The sequence below is a fragment of the Ambystoma mexicanum genome, chromosome 4q (genome assembly GCF_040938575.1).
Source record: "Ambystoma mexicanum isolate Mex_15411 chromosome 4q, UKY_AmexF1_1, whole genome shotgun sequence".
Lineage (NCBI taxonomy): Eukaryota > Metazoa > Chordata > Amphibia > Caudata > Ambystomatidae > Ambystoma > Ambystoma mexicanum.
In genome coordinates this window covers 595,291,416-595,308,367 of record NC_090928.1, presented here as the reverse complement: position 1 = coordinate 595,308,367, position 16,952 = coordinate 595,291,416, and positions in this window count along the sequence as shown.

The following is a 16,952-nucleotide window of genomic DNA, read 5'->3' as shown; positions in this document are numbered from 1 at the left end:
CTTAATGTTTAGTTGTTGTATTGCTTAATGTTGGGCCTGTTGCCACCTGCTGTGGTTGTGCATGTGTGTACTGCTATGTATTCTCTTATTCATGAGCATGTGAATCCATGCCAGACCCCATGCTGGAGAAGAAACAAGTTACTTACCTGTAACTGTTGTTCTCCAGCATGGGTCTGGCATGGATTCACATGCGAACCCTCCCGCCTACCCCTCTGCAGCTCTTCACTTGGTCATACTGCCACTTTACGTGCTACCAAATCTGAGGATGGTTGCCAGAGGCAGGGCTTAGGGAGAGGGCTGTCATTGGCTGGGGGTAGTATGACCCAGAGACCAGTGATTGGTTACTACTAAGAAAGACAGATCAGAAACAAAACTGATACTGATTTTTTTCTATACCGAGGATTCCCGGCCCGACGACGGGGAATATTCATGAGCATGTGAATCCATGCCAGACCCATGCTGGAGAACAGTTACAGGTAAGTAACTTGTTCCATTCTTCTCATGATCTCTTAGTACCTTTAAGTCCTGTAGTAATCAACATACAAGTACCTTACTCAATGTAAAGCGAGGGCTAGCGTCACTCCAGCGGGTACCATGGGTTCCCGGAATGCATTGTGATGTCCAGCTGCTTAAAAACCACTGCAGCTGTGTGGGAGGGTGCGGGGGGCAGGGAGGAGAGAGAACATAGCGCAACAAGTGTTTCGAAGAAAGACTATATCTTGAGGGGAAGCATGGGAAGTGGTAAAATGACAGGAGAGAAACTAGGAAGGAATACAGGCATACCCAAAAGTCAGAAACCCTTTTGGTGGCCTTAATAACATGTCAGGGAGTCCAAGGTGGAAGGAAAGAAGACCCAGGAGCCAACGAATTGTGACCGAAAAGCATGAGCTCAGCTAGGACTGTAATGAGGATAATGCATGTATGCAAGGGCAGAGTTATCAAACCGTGAGCAGAAACTGCTTGCTGCGCCATGAAGGAGCAAGGAGTCCGGTCAAGGAATATAAGGGTAAGTCTGAGGGAGCAGGAACAAAAGAGAAATACTAACTCCACTAGGAAAACGATAAAAATATTTAAGGCAATAATAGAGCTCACCAGGAAATGTTGGCAGGTGCCGTTTTCAGGACACGGGGTCCAAATTCAAAATGGGTGCTACACCGGATATAATTTTAATACTTCCTATGTAATCTTGGCAAATAGGGTGACCATCTTGAACAACCTTAAGTATTTAAACTAATGGTCACCTCAACCTTCTCCCTCTTCCCATTGGCCATTCCTGGTTTCCAATCCTGACAGTGAAAATATGTACAAAGATACTGTATCAAAGGCACTTCTTTCTATACTGAACTTTACGAAGTTATCAAGGGGGTGAGGGGCAATTATTGTCACAGAAGATGGAAGAGTGTTCAATATAGGGTGAATGGCAAGGAATAGCCTGGTAGTCCAGAAGCAGAGACCACACTGCAGCATCACAAACTGGCAGCTCTGTAACCAGAAGTGAATGACTGGCAGTGTAGCATAGTAAGGCCTTGCCAACTAACGCACACCTTTGTGGAAATGTACACTTTTGTATCTTGCAAGTTTGGAAATGGCTGGATCTGGAGAGATGTCGAAGTAAGATTTGTGTGGAACCCTGCTGCTCTCTATTGGAGAGAATATTCTAAAAGGTAGCAGTTGGTTATATACTGGCAAGGTGATACTGGAGCAATAAAGATATTCCAGAGCGCTTCGCGTTCCTTTACTACAGGTTTATGTTCTATTATTAAGTAATAATTTGAACAATGTGTTCTTGTTTTACAAAACTGCATTAAGCAGAACATAACTTCACTATGCTGAAAACCTCTGCTTTCTAACTTTGCAGAAGGACCTTGAACAGCAGGATTTTACTGTATAATGTCACTTGCTACAGGGCGTTCCTGCATGTCAAATGGTCCTAATGGACTTTTCTAGTGTAGTAGAGTTCTAGAAAATGCCTTTTGCTTTGGGAGAAGGCAGAATGATTATTCGACACACAATGGCAGTGGACAACGATTACATTGCACTGTATCTTGTCACCTTCTGGGTAACATGATTTTTTGATGTGGTACGTTTACAAGCATCACGTCTTAACAGGTCTTTCAGGTCATGGGCATCGACCTTGATTGGAAAATCCCAGTCTGTAGTAAATATTGTTATACTATTCACCCGAGCAGAGTAATGATATCGCAAATCATGCAAACAATTTAGACGCATAAAAGGGAGTCTGGACTATGCCTCTACCCAAACATGCATGATTGGTATATCAATCCTGAAGGAAGAGGTCCCCATGTACAAAGTCCATTGAGCCAAATGCTTGAATGGGTAGTGCTAAGCATCACTGAAGGTGATTTCCCTTGTGCTATGCACTTTTAGCATGATTTCTTTATTCTTGCGAAAAATACATGCAAAGCTTTTGCACTTTGTATGTACCTTGAAAACATCCCACGTGTCTGATCGAGGAGCAACTCATCTGACTTGAAGCTTTGGTTTTCTTTTTTCTATTTCTAAAACCAATCTCGCATGTAAGTTTCCAGTGAGTCTTATGCAAGTTCTGCATGACCTATGGTGGTGTCTCCTCGGGCACAAAGGCAGGTAAATAACAGTTGCATGCTGAGTTTTCTAGTCTATTCTGGAATGCTGGTCATTAATAAAGGTGACAACGCCTACGTTTCTGTGCACCTAGTGAGTGCCAAAGAGACTTCTGTTGCTTGTCTATTCTATGTTCATCTAAAGGACCTTTGTAATGTAGATGACTGGGCCATGCCCCATTTGTTTGCCATTTTGTGGACTGCAGACAGTTTCCCAACATATTATTGGTTGAATTTCTACCAGTATGCTTCATACTCCTACGTCCCGTCCCCTTTCCTCCCTACTTTTGGGACATTCCGTCCTGTGGGACGGGACCGGCGCACTGTTTGTTAAAAAAAAATAAATAAAAAAAAACCCATCAAATTGAAAAATGTGTCCTTCTCTTTATACACTGGGTACTGCACGCGGCTGTAACCCTGCCCTCCTTAGCTCTGCACCGCGCATCCCCCTTCAGTCCTTTTCTCCGCACGGTCGGGGCTGGACGCACTTGCATCACCGGGAAGACCTTTTTCTTTTCCCATTGTCCTTCTCTCCTGCTAGTCAGTTGCGTAGTCCTCAGTCTATGCCGGATCGTTTGGGATTTGTCTCTTGTTCCTCTTGCGAATGTCGCTTCGCTAGGGTGGATCCCCATTCTCTCTTGGAGTGTCTGGGACCGGATCACCGTTGGGATTCGTGTTTCTACTGCGACTCCCTTTCGGTCCGGGCACTTCAGCGTCATCTTAGTCAGTGGGAGGCGATCTTCCAGAGTTCCTCCACCACAATTTCAACTCTTTGATGGAAAGAAGAGACGCCCAGTAAGTTCCTTATTTTTCAGGGCACCCCGGCCAGGGTCTCCTTCTCGGGGTCCTCCAGGTCCGGGGGGCTTCAGGAGCTCTGCTACCATGGTTTCCCCTGAGGTGCCTCGCAGGCCTAATCGGCATACCAGGGTTTTCTCCGAGGGTTCCAGCGAGGGGCCTGCCGACACCGGATTACGATCCGAGGGTCACCGACCAGGTGCTAATAGCCAGCCCAGTAGTGCTGAGGCTTTGGGCACAGGAGTTCGCTCCGAAGTCTCCTTGTCTGGAGCTTCCCATACAGACACCAGGGTGCGCCACTAGGCCTCCGTTGAGGCTTTCTGTACTGAACCACGGTTCGAGGCCCCTCTCGGGGGAGCTATAAAGACCAGACTCCGTTCCAAGGTTCCTCTCGAGGCTAAGGTGTGTACTGACAGAACTGAGAGACCTGTCAAGGTCTTGTCAGTGAGGTGGATTCCTCCACTTTCCCGCGCTCGCAGTGTTACCGGTTCTGTTGAGGGGGCACAGGGAGAGGTCACTGACCGTGTCTCTTCTGTTACCAGCTTTGCCGAGGTTCCTCTCTTTGAGGCTAATTCAAGGGGAAGGATGTCCTGTAAACATCCAAGGCCCCATAGTACCGGCTCTGCGGAGGAGCCTTGTGTCAAGGCTAAAGTTTCAATCGAGTCCCCTGACCAGTCTGTGGAGTCACCAGCCTCATCCCCACATGTGACGCAGTTCTCAGATGCTAACAAAACGATGGGCCTTCCCGCATGGTCTATGGTGGCAATTTTGGATTCTTCCCTTACACCCACGCTGTCTACGGCGGGTGCTCAAAGCCTTCCTTTTGGTAGACAACCTTTTCCACAGGACATTGTCAATCCGTTCTTATGACTGGCGTGCTCAGATGCAATACCACATACGGTCTCGCTTCCTCCTACTTCTGCCCCATTGGTCTATGTAGACCCGGTTGGTGGTGGGCCCTCTTGGCAGCCTTCCTAACTATGTTTGTGGGGGTATTCCCCTCATGAGCGGCCTCTGCCCACTCCAGTGCCTAAGGTCTCGGCAGAGGAGGCCTTTTTTGGGAAATGTCATAGTCTTATGAATTGTGATCCCATGAGGAAGTACTTTAGGGGGCTCTTTAGGGAAATCTGCCCTCCGGTGCCGCATCCTGCCCCAACAATTCCAGTCATGGCTCCTATCGCCGCGGCAGCGGTACTGCCTCTGCCTCCTGGCCCGCCTCAGCTCTTCCACCTCTGCCTCTCTTGTCTCCGGCAGACAAGACTGTAGCAGAGCCAGACTTCAATTTGACCCTGGTCGCATCGCATCCGGCGAACCCGGATGTACTAGACGATCCTCAGGCAGATCGGAATAGCAAGGACCAGCCCTGCTCTGTCCGAGCATTCCACGACTGGGTCTTGGACATGTCATTCCTTGACATACCAGTGCCTTAGGCACCCGCTCCGCAGGAAGGGGTGCTTTCGGGGGCGCTCACCTGGTCTCTGCAGGGACGCACTGGCCTGTTTCTTCAGAGGGATGTCCTGGCCAAGGCCCACAATGTCTGGGATAAACCACACTCTGGGCTGCACATAAAAGAATTGACACCCGTTACAGGCTTCACACCTCAGAGGAAGTAGCTTTGCATCATGCCCGCTCCCGTCCTCAATGGTGGTAGCCCCGCCACTCTGCAATCCAAGCCGGCCTCTGTGACCTCCGCAGCTGCGGCTCAAGTCCTGGCCAAGGAAGACAAATTGCTTGATTCCTTAGTCAAGAAGATTTTTGCCAACTCGGTACTGCAATTTCTTCAGGCTAACGCAGAGCTAATTTTGGCAGCGGTGAATATGAAACTGTGGGGGGGGATTTGGCTGACTTCCAGGAGTTCATTCCTGTTGACAGGCTGGAAGACTTTAAAGGCGGTTTATCAGACGCCAGGGTGTTGGCCCAGGATATGCTGGAGGCTGCTGCGCACCATGCTGACACCTCAGCTCGAGGCCTCATGTTGGGGTTGGACACCTCTTCAAGCTTGGCTTCATGCAATGAAGTTTGTGAAGGAGGTTCAAGATAAAGTTCTGGACCTGCCTTTTGATGGCAAAGAGTTGTTTCATAACTCAATGGATGACGAGCTCACAAAGACTAAGGCAAGCACGCAAACTGCCAAGTCTCTGTTGCTGCTTGTGAGGCCCCCAGTCAAAGCTCAGAGATCTGGATCCCAGTTTTGATCTTCCTCAGGCTTCAGAGGTTTCCAGGACCGCAGGTCCCACAGGGCTGATCCTCCGACGGTTTACTCCCGTCGGAGACAGCAACGTGGTCAATTTTTCTCTCGGTCGTCAGCCTCCTCTTCAGGGACAGGTAGTCTCTCCGCCGAAAAGTCTGCAAAATGATATTTTTTGGCGCTCGCACGAGACTCCGGTGGGAGGATGAATCTCGGCTCATCTGGAGGCATGGCAAACCATCACTGACTGGTGGGTTTTGTCCATCGCTCGGGCGGGCTTCTGCTTGCCCCTCCCCCACCCTTCAATACTCCCTCAGAGCTGAGGTCCAGAAGCTTCTAGACCTCAGGGCGATGGAACCTGTTCCCCTAGTGGAATGAGGGGGGGAAGGCTTCTACTCTAGTCTGTTCACGGTGCCCAAACCCAACCAGGCTGGCCTGCGCACCATTCTAGACCTTTCCGAGTTCAATCTTTCTCTTCCCCAAGAGAAATTCAAGGTGATCACGCCCTGCCAAATAAAGTCCTCTCTTCAGAAGGGCGACTTGCTCAGCATTGTGGATCTTCAGGAGGCGTATATGCATATCCTGATCTGGAGCCTGCATCGGAAATATCTTCGGTTCTCCAATTCGGAGTGCTCCCTTTTGGTCTCAGCTCAGCGCTGTGCGTCTTCATGAAGATGTTGGTCATCGCAGCTTTTCTTCGGCTACAGGGTGTTCATGTGTATCCTTATTTGGATGACTGGCTTCTGCGCAGTCCTTGTCCAGGAAAAGCCTCGCGCAACCTTCAGTCTCTCCTCCAGCTCCTGTTCGACCTTGGGCTGTCGGTGAACTGGCAGAAATCCTCCATGACGATCTCTCAGGACCTGATATTTCTGGGTTTCCGTTGGAACACAATCGACTGCAGAGTGTACCTGACTGTGGACAGGATGGTGGATCTGTTGACCACGTGTCAGGTTTTCATTCAGTCAGAGAGCATGTTGGCCTGGTGGTTCCAGAGGCTTCTACGCTTCTAGGCCTCATGGCCTTGTGTGTGTTTGCTCTTCCCCTTGCTCGTCTCAAGATGCAAGTCATGCAGATGGCTCTTCAGAGCTCCTGGCTACAGGCAGTGGCCCCGGACTCCAAAATGATTCCGGTTCCACACTGCATGATGACAATTCTCCTATGGTGGTCATCTTCCAGCAATCTGTCGTTGGGTGCGCCTTTTCCGGAGCCCTCTCCTCAAACGACCATTACGACGGACTCCTCCCTTGTTGGGTGGGACGCGGTGTTGGATCATCTTCAGGTTTTCGACCTATGGTCGCCACAGGACAGACAATTTCATATAAATTATCTGAAGCTTCTGGCAATTATCCTGGTGCTGAAAGTTTTGAAGCCAGTGGTTATGAACAAGGTGACCCGCATTTGCACAGACAATGCATGTTTTACATCAACAAGCAGGGGGGGTCCCAGGTCACCTCCCCTTGTAGATCTAGCCATTAAGATTTGGTAATGGGCCATTCAGCACAGTGTTTGGCTGCTGACAGTGCACGTTCCGGGCCAACTGAATGTGACTGCAGACTGAGCTGACTGGCGATGGTCAGATACGAGTGGGAACTGAACAGAGAGATCCTCTCTCACCTTTTTCTCAATTGGGGTGCTCCAGAAGTGGACCTCTTTGTGACGTCATCAAACAGGAAACTTCCTCTTTGTTTCCAGGAACGGACTCAAAGCTTCTTCCCTGGGGGATGCTCTCGAGATTCTGTGGCACAACATGAAGACCTACGCATTCCGGTCTCTTCCTCTGATTAACCGGGTGCTAAGCAAGTTCAGGAACACGACGAATGCACTCTTCTGTTCATAGGCCCTTGGTGGCCAGCCAGATTCTGGTTTTTGGAGCTTCAGCATCTGTCCATCTGCTCAGCGATCAGGCTTCAGCTGATTCCCGACCTGCTTCACCAGAGCGATCAGCAAATGTGGCACCCCACCCCTCAATCATTCAGCTTGGCGGTCTGGTGCCTGAGTTCAAATCCTTAGAAAGTTTTAACTTGTTGGCGGATAATATGCATATTATCCAGGCAGCTAGATAACCTTCAACATGGTCTCAGAATAGGAGCAAGTGGCTCCGGTTCTGTCACTGGTGTTTAGGTAAGCAGCTGGACCCCAGAGAAGCTACCATTGACACAGTCCTATCATTAGTTTCTCATCTGGCATCTTCAGGCATACATGTCTTGCAGGACTTATTTATCGGCTATCGCTGCTTACCTGTCCACAGACTCTTGCTCTTTTTCGTTGACAAACCCTGTCATTAACCCTTTAAGTGCCATGGGTATTTCCCCCAGTGCTAAGGCCTTTTTTGGTGATTTCGGTATGTGGCCATTCAATGCCTTGTAACGTTTTTGTTACATGAGATATCTCGGCCAAATTTGGCTCCTTTTTTTCCTACATATATCAGGCATATATTTCTGAAACGTAGACAAAATTCCAAGTTTAGGAAGGGGTGATTTGCGTAGGACGGGCAACAACTAGGTAGGCGAAAATGCCATAAATTGGGGGGAAAAGCGGGAAAATGACTGAAAAAAAGGTATGTGGTGTACATGGTTGGCTTGGTATGGCAATGGCTCCTATGAATTTTGAGGAAAATAATGCTCTGCTACATTCCCCCGACTCTTGCAGTTAGGAAAGCACACATTTATTGTAGTGTTTCACAAAACAAGCAATATCACAAGCCAAACACTGAGCCATGGTACACAGGAGTTTTATGCTTACGGTCTGAACAAACGTACTTAGCATGTGTAAATCAGGAAAACCAATGTAGTGAGGAAAGGCAAGCATACATTTTTTGAAAGAGCACAGGCAGACCTTTTCAAGGGTAGGTGACTTGTGCAGGTTACAAAAGTGTATGGTGCCTAAAGCAGCGACTAAATGTAGGGCACATTTGGGAAATGAAAGGGTTGTGTGACAAGGGCACCAGGAAATGGGTCAAAACTTTATGAAAACCACACAAACACAACAAATGTAATACCTTCCCGCATTCCCACAGGTGTCCCGATGAAAACAGTACCTCACATGTGTGGGTGCACCTACATGGGCGCAAAGGGGAAAGCCTAAAACACAGGTAACCTCAAGTCTGTTCTGATAACTGAATTTCACACTTTTTTCCAGAGGTGCACACCATACAGATATGGGCCTAGGGTGTCCAAGCCACCAAGGAAAACAGGGAACCCCATGCATTTCTGAAAAGAGGACACCGGTGGGAATCCGCAGAGGGCTGACTTGAGCAAATCAGCCCAGAATGTATTACCCAGAATCCCTGACAAAGTGAAAATTGTGTTTTTTTCCCCACCAAATATCACACTTTGTCGGGGATTGTGGCTAATAAATTCTGGGCTGCTTTGTGCAAGTCAGATCTCTGTGCATTCCCACGGGTGTCCTCTTTTCAGAAATGCATGGTGTTCCGAGTTTTCCTTGGTGGATTGGACACCCTAGGCCGTTATCTGTATGGTGTGCCCGTCTGGAAAAAGTATGACATTCGGCTGTCAGAACAGACTTGGGGGTAGGAGTCTTTAAGGCTTTCCCCTTGGCGCCCAGGTAGGTGCACCCACACATGTGAGGTACCGTTTTCATCAGGACACCTGTGGGAATGCGGGAGGGTAGGCCATGTGTTGGTGGCGGCGTGTTTCGGTGGGTGAGCCAAGTGAAATGTCTGAGAATGGTCTTCATTTCCAGCCAATTTCAGAGACTGGTGGTCCAGTGGCATATTGGTGTGCTTTGCAGGGATCTCTCAAAAAAACGTGCCAAAAAGGACGCGCTATCTCGTCCTTGGCATTCTGGATGGAATTCCAAGGACAAGATACCTCGCAATTGGCACTTAAGGGGTTAAAAGATACTTTGCAGGTCCATCGCATCTTTATCCACCTGTGTGTAACCCGCATCCAAGGTGGGATTTGAATGTTGTCCTCACTGCCTTGTGCCATAAACCTTTCGAGCCCATGGCTATGGTGGACCTGAAATTCCGTTCGTGGGAAATGGCTTTTCAGATTGCGGTAACGTCGGCGAGGCGTGTAAGCGAGCTTCAGGCCTTGTCTGTAGAACATCCATTCCTTGCCTTTCATAAGGATAAAGTTGTCCTCCAGACTAATCCTTCTTATCTTCCAAAGGTGGTATCAGATTTTCACCTGAACCAGTCTATTTGGATGTCAGACGAGCTCTAGGACATCTGAATTTAGGAGCTCTTCCCAGCTTTTCGTGACCTTCGGAGATCCGAAAGGAAAGCCAGCCTCAAAAGCAACTATCTCCCGATTGATTGCTTCCTGTATTTCAGAGGCGTATGCCGTTCAGGGCCTTCAGCCTCCAAAAGGAATTCATGCTCCTCTTGTGCAGGGCAAGGCGGCTGCCGTTGCCTTCCAGAAATATGTTCCCTGGGAAACCATTGCCAGAGCAGCTACGTGGGCTTCCCCATCAGATTTTTGTAAGCATTACTGCTTAGACCTGAGCTCCAGAGCCGATGCTCAGTTTGGGCAGGCTGTTCTTAAAAATCTCTTTTGGTAAAGGAGTTCCACCCACCCATTTTCCTGTGAGGAGTGCTTGGTAATCTCCCAAAAGTATGGAGGAAAGGGGACGGGACGTAGGAGTATAACAGTTACTCACCGTAGTGACTACCTTACTCCTAGTCCATACTCCCGCCCGCCGTCCCCTCTAATATGTATCCTCTATTATTGTTTATATGGTCTCAGACCTGGCGATAGAAAAGGACTGAAGGGCGATGCGTGGGGCGGAGCTAAGGAGGGCGGGGTTACGGCCGCATGCGGTACCCTGCGTAAAAAGAGAAGGACACATTTTTCAATTTGGTACTTTTTTTTACAAAAAGTGCTCCGGTCCCGTCCCACAGGACGGAATGCCCCAAAAGTATGGAGGAAAGGGGACTATGGACTAGGAGTAAGGTAGTCACTACGGTGAGTAACTTTGTTAGAATCGAGGGAGAAGGTCTTCCATCCTCCCAATTTATGGGTACTTTAGAATCTCCTATTAGAATGGTGGAAAGGGGATGCGGAAGGGTTTTAAGAGGATACTGCATTTGATTGGGAGCTAGAGTCTGGAGTCCAAAGATGACTGACCAGGTGTTGGTTATTTCAGAGCACTACGGTGGTGATGTATGCAGTGTAAAAGCTAATTAACAAAACATATGTGACTGTCATTCCAGTTGGTGCTCACTTTTATTTTGTACTCTTTGGAAAATGTTCAGCATGTTTGGTTGTTAGGGTAGGTAAGTCTTTGAAGTACGTGAGCAAGGGCTACCAGTATTCAATATGGGACAGAGCATTATGCAATGAGTGAAGCTTAAATAGAAACCAGCTTCTTAGTATTGTTTATCTTTTGGTTACAAAATGAGGGAGGGATTAATTAAACGAAAATGTGGTTTTTCTACTCCTGCTGTTGGTTCAGGTAAGGCTCCCACTTCTTCAGGCCATGGAATCGTTTTAGGGTGATCTATCTTGGTGTTGCTAATCATGATTTTAGTTTTTGTTGGGGAGTTTGTCTTTTGGCAGTTATCCAAGAGTCCATTAATGAGAGGCTTTGGCTGTCATATAGGTGGTTTTCAGTTGAGGCCTGTTTGTTTGTAGAAAGCGTAAGCTGCGTAATTGTAGCAGGTGAGACCTGAGTTATTGAGTTACACGAGTGGGGGTAACCTAGGTGTTTGATGTTGTGGTGAAGGGATGACAGCATGATGATATTGTGGGGGAGATGCCTTAGAAGATGTATACATTACTTTTGTCTCGTGGGTAAGGAAAGATGACATCCACCTTTAGCGCTGTTGTCTCCAACCCTATATTTGCAAGTCTTTAGATAGATTTTCTTGGTTGATGTGTCAGATGCTGCAAAGGGATTCAGGAGGATAAGTGGGCTTGCTGTGTCTGCCATTTTAAACTGGCATGGATGAGTGTGATTCTGTTCACATCAATGGTGTGAATCTATGTTCTAAGGTCTCATAGCTTGTTGATGTACTGATGGTCCCAAAGTTGTGGTTGATTAATTCCCTTGGGAGTTTTGCAGGGTAAGTTGTGTTTGAGATAGGGCAGAAGCTTGCTTGATCTTCTGAATTTGATGTGGCTTATTTAATAGAGACAGGTTAGAAGTGTTAGGTTGATTTTCACATCCCCTTTAATTCCTCAAAACTGCATACATAAAGTATGGCATACATAGCCAATAGCGAGCAAAGAATGTGCACGTATTTCATCAGCAGGTCTTGAAATCTCTCAAAAAACCTCTCTTGAGGGTTCATGACTGGATTCTTCTGGAGAGGGCCTCGGGCCCAATTGCTGAACAGGCCCAAATGCACCAGGGTGGGGTGCAGGATTGGAAGAATTCTGAGTCTACCGGTGTATGCTCTGACACAGATGTAGATACTTCCCCCAGTGATTAGCCAGAAACTGACCCTGAAACAGTGATAGATCTATATATTTTCAATGAAAAAACGTTTTTAAGGGGATGTTATGGTTGCAAGTAAAACTGAAAAACCCCGGAAATTCGCCAGTTATGGTAAGCTAGGCAACCATAACTCGCGCCACCACCGTGCACTGCTAAGACTAACACCCAGGACTTTAAAGATGACATCACAAATGTCATTGATGACATCACATATCTGGGCCACTTGTTTTTGTTCACTGACATGTATAGGCCAGGTGGTTTTGTTCACTGACAGTCAGAATATTAAAATTAAAAAAGATGCTATATATCTGGACGTTAACCTTGTCATATGTTTTTTAAGCACTTTCCTCAGGGTTTGGTCTCAGCTCATGGTACACATGGGGAAATGAGCAGGCTTCAAACACACAATTCATTTGTGTACATGAAGATAAACTTTAATGTCATTAACATTTTCTGATGATGCTGTTTCTTTCTTTCTTACTTTAGTTTCCCTGTATGTGCCTCTGATTTTTATGCATTGTGGTTACTCATATGTATTCTTTGTACCAGCACAGGTGTTGTAAATCTTGAATTGTTAGCTAGTTATTACATGTTTAACATTACTCAAAACTCTGATAAGGTAGCATTCATTATAGTACTATCCAAAATTACAAATGGTGTACTTCTATGGTGCATGCTGCAGTCATTGCCTATGTTTATATATGATTAGGTTTATATATTAACAACACTCCAATACAATGATTTTAGATGAGTACATTCTTTGATACATTAAGTAGTTCACGATAGGTCTCCCGATCACCCCTGACATCTTGTTACCAACAATATAAACACAACTCCTTATAGGGACTTTTTGTAAAAATGTATTTCACATGTGATGTCATCAGTGACATTTGTGATGTCATCTTTGATGTCCTGGGTGTTAGTCTTAGCAGTGCACGGTGGTGGTGCGAGTTATGGTTGCTTAGCTTACCATAACTGGTGAATTTCAGGGGGTTTTCGGTTTTACTTGTAACCATAACGTCCCTTTAACAAAGTTTCTTCATTGAATTTCATAGGTTTTTATTAGTGCAACTTAACCATATCGTCCCAGTTTTTTCAGTGAATTTCATGGGTTTTTACCAGTGCGTGCTATTTTCCTACAACTTACTAATATCATAATTACCCAATGTAGCAATATTTGTGTCCAATTTACAAAGTGTCACCTTAAAACGCTGCCATTTCCCACCTTCTAGAATCATGTTTAATACTTCTATACACTTTTTGCAACTATTTCAACAAATTTTGCATCCGTAGACGTCTACGAACATCTGACTTCATTGCAGACCTTCTGGACAGTGCCACATGACCATACGCTGGCGCGTGGCATAATGACGTGTCCAAGAACCCGTCCGCACTTCACGATAAGATGCGTGCTTCGCGGACAGTTCGGAACTGCATTTTCTACTGATCTAGGAACTTTCAACTTCAAAATTTCCCTTGCACAGCTCCAACACCTATTCCTACTCATTATCCATTAACAATCTAGTACACAGTACATACTTTTAGCAAAACTGCTATTTATCTTAAAATGGCATCAGCTAATGCCATCCATCCTCCCCAAGAACCACCACCACTGCTGTAATCAAGGAGCATGAGAAACACGGCCCCCTACCTTAGAAATAACACACACGCAACATTTTCCCCTCTCCACCTACCCCTCCATATTAGTGTTTGGTGCCTCTTCCCTCTGTTCCTTCCCACCTTTCGTTCTTAGCTCTCCTGCAAAAAAAAATACATCCAAATACAACAAAAGAAATGTTCCTTACGGAACCACCTTTCACAGTTAAAAAATAGAACAAAAAAAAATGTATAGACTCCATCTACTTTAAATTTCTCAGTAAAGTACATAGACTCACAAAGATTTTCCAACATTTCCATTTGCATTTTGTGTTATGCTAATGGGAATATTGTGGCGTTCATCCTTTCATCCTCCGTTCCAGGGACTAGAATGGTGAAAACCGGCCCGGCAGCCCAAGCGAAGCGAGGGTGGATAACGAGGTCTCTGGACCATTATCCCCCCATTCCAGCCCCTGTAATGGGGGATGAAGGCCATTAGCACCCTGCAGCGTCCCGGCGTAGGAAGGAAAATCCTTTTCCAAGATGGCCACCATGGAAAGGGAACGCGGGGTTCCATACAGGGCCCCTTTTCGCTTTCCATGGAAGCCTGTAGAAGGCGAAAAGAGAACCCTATGACCTTATTACCACAAGCACATTTTTCTTCACTTTCAAATGTATCCCAATTTCGAATAACTTTACCACAAAGCCAGTCCCATGTGGACATGGCCACTTTGACCCTATGTGTTGTCCCTCGTGGTCGTGGCCAGTAGCCAGATTGTCCGGATCATGACCTTATTCCATGACCCGGACACTCTGGCCACTGCCCATGGCCACAGGCCACACCTCAGTCACCAAAGATATATCACTATTTTTTGTACCTACTTTATGACACTTGTCAAAAAATAAAACACGGGCACATTTGCAAAACCATGCTTTCAGGTCCTTGCCGATCCTCCTTACACAAGTTTGCTGGAAATCCACCCATGTTTTATTTTTTCAAGTGTCAAATGTATGCACATACAATCGTCATATAACCTAGCCCCCACTTGACAAAATCCATTCAGACTTTACGAAAAACATGCATATCTAGATCTATAATCTTTTTGCAAACTTTTGTGTAGATTTGTCAAATGGGACCACATTTATGAACCCTTACAATATTTTGGGACCCCCCATCTAATTTTGCCCCCTATTGACAGAATCCCACCAAACTTTGCAAACTCATTCGGAATCAGGCCAGCAACATAATTGCAAAATGTCATGCAGTTTCATTGAGTGGTGCCAAAGTTATATGCCATGCAAAAACTGCCCCCAAACATCTGAAGTGTCCCCAAACTTCTCAGGACTGTTGGCGAACATCCGAACTGTTGCAAGACTTTTGCGGAAAAAAACATCTGTTTTTTTTTTGCTTCTTGCAGCCATATCCCACCCTCCCCCATCCCATCCTCATCACCCCTCACCACTCCAGAGATTATTTGATAAGTTTGACAAGTGCAATGTTGCCTTTCTTTATATGTTTTACTGCGATGTCTGCGGACATTGGCTGCTGTCCGTGAATCCAAGATGACGGGCGCATTGAGAAAATGTGACGACCTCACGCTTTGCTCCAACCAATTAGCGAACACGTTGATTGTCCACAGACATGACGTAGCCCCACTAGCCAATCGGTGTCCTGGGGAGTGTGTCTGCGGAGCAGACATAGATATCACTAATTCTTTTTGGACTTACATTTTGGTCGTTTTAAAAAAAAAAATACTGGGCGGAAATTTAACAAAAGCACACTTTCTGGACCAATCCGCAGCTCCTGCCGCAAATTTGGTGAAAATCCGTCCAGGGGTTTGGGCTGTAGGCGTGACCAAAGTTTGTTCCCATTATGTTAATGGGAAAAAAAAATGTTGGGACCCCACCCTAGAACTTTGCCCCCCCCCCCCTTGACCAAACCTCACAAAAAAATTCAGAGTGGGCCATATATTTTTTTTTTTTTTGCAAAGTTCGGTGAGGATTCGTCCAGGGGGAGCGAAGTTATAAGCCACCCAAAAAGTGCTCTTCCTATGGATTTAGCAACTTAACCATAACTACATGGCTGCTACCGCAGGCCGTGTAATTTTATTTATATATATATATATATATATATATATATATATATAAAATAAGAAACGCCAAGTAATGTACATCATCATCCGTTGGAATTTCCATCAATTACATAAATATCATCAACATTAGATTACATTGCATTCAAATCTTTAAAATCCTTAAGCAATTCATTTACCACGAATCTAGTTTGTATCCGTCTGGTTAAAAACCTGGTTTAAAATTGTAATCAATCCAAAAATGTATCTAAACTTGTCTCCCATCAAAAACGTGGCCCACCATTCTTCTACCATATAGGGTTTCCCTTTTTTTTCAATAAAGGTCCCCAAATATCTAGTTCTCAACCTAGTGAACCCTGTACATGATAACACAATGTGTTTCAGTGACCCATCAATACCACAAAATCTGCAAGTGGGATGATCCAGCACTTGATTGTGGGCCTTTAAAGTTTGCTTTGTGGGAAATATGTTCAGGTGGAATCTCAGAAACTAATAACGATATGACGAACTCCGAAATTTGGTTAGGTATCTCGGCAGAGTTATACGCCCTAATTTCATGTCTTAGGTTTGCATGTGACTTATATTTATTTCGTGATTGCTCTGTCAAGAGATCCAATGTTGTTGCCATAGCTTTTTCTTGACCAGCCCCGATTTGTCTCCAACGTTTCTGTGGTTCCCAGATAATCCAGAATACCCAAACATTTCGTTTTCCATTGCTCTAGAAGTGAAACATCTGCCCATATGTCATTTTCGGGCAATATCTGGTAAGGGAGGGGTGTTTTCTGCATTGCACAATTCCTGTATAGAGAGATTTTTCCACACTGTTGTTGCATAGATTGAAACCAAGGCCAGTCTGTACCTAATAACTGATGTGGGCACTCTCCTTGGTAGACGAAGTACTCTCCTCCAAAATGTATCCTCAAATGAAGGCCAGATTTTACATGAGGAGAACAAAAGGCCTAGCTCCATTAGTTAAGATTGGGATGACTTTGGCTTTATAAAAAGCCAGAACGGGACAGGTGGAACATTTTCCGTACTTATTGTGAATCACCATAGCTTAAGATGTCAAGCGCTTTATTTTCGTTCTTAACTCCAATTGGCTAGGTATGTCGTTAATGCTGGAGTTTATAGAGGTCCCCAAGTAAGTTGTTATGTTTACTTTGGTCAGTTCATCCTGACCTAAAAACCATCTGAAAGGGAGCTTTTGTCTAGAAACAATTATATAGTGAGCCATTACCTGCCGTGGGTGAGGTGTGACTGCGGTCACCATACAGGCTA